The 1,858-nt window shown below is 40.1% G+C and overlaps 1 pseudogene; it reads left to right on the forward strand.

The window, feature by feature from the left end:
- Window positions 1–204: 204 nt before the first annotated feature.
- LOC125343064 lies at window positions 205–1,416 on the forward strand (annotated as a pseudogene).
- Window positions 1,417–1,858: the final 442 nt, after the last annotated feature.

Genomic DNA, 1,858 nt, shown 5'->3' on the forward strand with positions numbered 1-1,858 from the left:
CTGTCAAAAAAAGTAAAAATAACAACCCAGCTTGAGGCGTGGAGTTCAAGGCGCAGTATCCACAGGAAAAACTGGTGCTGTGAGTTCTACTTCTGGAATGGAAATTCATCAGTTGGTAGAGCACCAGACAATGAGCAAATGTGTCAGGTACCAGTTAGAATGCTGGTCTCAGAAAACAACAACGAGACAGGGCCTCTCCTCACTATGGCCGCAGCACTGCACAGCCTGCTCGACTTGAGGCTCAGCACCAAAGCTGATGGTGAGACTATCTTAAAAGGCCTCCAGTCCATTTTCCAGGAGCAAGGAATGGCAGAGTCATTGCGTATCTGTCAGGACCATGGCTATTTAGGAACCTACACAAACAAAAATGGCAGCTTTGCCACCTTGAGAATTAATCCACATGGATTGGTGGTGTTGCTGAACCTTCAGAATACGACAGCGATGCACGGGGAAAAGACAAAATTGACAGCCTTCTGGACAAAGTAGAAGAATGAATGAAAGAATTCTGTCAGAACAGCTCTGGCTGGGAGCAACATTTACCAACCATAGTTCGAGGAGGAGCTATTGATAGATATTGGCCCACTGCTGATGGGCACCTGGTTGAATATGACATAGATGAAGTGGTGTACGATGAAGATTCGGCTTATGAGAACATTAAAATTCTGTACTCAAAGCAGTTTGGAAATATTCTCATTCTTACTGGGGATGTTAATTTGGCAGAGAGTGATTTTGCGTATACCCAGGTCATCATGGGAAGTGGCGAAGAAGATTATACTGGTAAAGATGTACTGATTCTGGGAGGTGAAGATGGAGGCATATTATGTGAGATAGTCAAGCAGAAACTAAAGATGGTCACTATGGTAGAGATTGACAAAAGGATGATTGATGAGTGTAATATATTTATGCCAAAACATGTGGTGATGATTTAACACAATCGTAAAGGAGACTGCTACCAGATTCTAATAGAGGACAGTATTCTAGTACTGAAGAGGTATGCTAAAGAAGGGAGAGAGTTTATGTGATTAATGACTTGACAGCGGTAGCAATCTCCCTATCTCCAGAAGAAGATTCCACATGAGAGTTTCTCAGACTGCTTCTTGCCCTCTCAATGAGGGTACTGAAACAAGATGGGTGGTACTTTACACAGGGGAACTGTGTCAATTTGACTCAAGCCCTGTCACTCTGTGAAGAATACCTCAGGCATCTGTACTGTCCCATGGAGTTCTCCAAGGAGATTGTGTCTCGCCTTACTTGGAATAGTGGGTATTTTACACTGTTTTGAAGAAAGAGCTAAACTGTGAAGATGAACCTCCCTCATGTGCTGCAAATAGCCTTCCTGAACTTCATATTCTGTATATGACATCGAAACAAGTCAGGAAAATTACTCGTGAATTCCTTCAAGTTCTCTTTCTGTAGGAATTATTTTTTATTTTAAAAAGCCAATCAAAAATGTATATTTTGATGAGGTAGGGTGTTCATTTTTAGCAACTCAGTTGAAGGACAATTAAACAGGAAGCAAAGACGAAAAAGTATACTGACCCCCTAAAATGTGCTTTTTGTTAATTTTGATTTCTGTTGGTGTTTTTTGTTGTTTAGTGCTGGCTTGGTTTTGGCAGATTTTCAATTTGGACATTTGGAGGAATGAACATTTTTGTTTTGTTCTGGAGGGAAGTTCTAGCCCAAAAAATTGACTTATGTATTAAATTTGGTGCTTATAAGAGAAAGAGTTCCAAGTTAGTTGCTTCAATTGATTGCTACAACTAAAATTACAAAAGAGGAAAAATAAAATGAAAAAGACATTCTAAATGTGAGACAGAATTAAAAACTCACATGAACAAATACATGAACTCCAAACGTG

This window comes from Perognathus longimembris, chromosome 28 (assembly GCF_023159225.1).
Source record: "Perognathus longimembris pacificus isolate PPM17 chromosome 28, ASM2315922v1, whole genome shotgun sequence".
In the NCBI taxonomy this organism is placed as follows: Eukaryota; Metazoa; Chordata; class Mammalia; order Rodentia; family Heteromyidae; genus Perognathus; species Perognathus longimembris.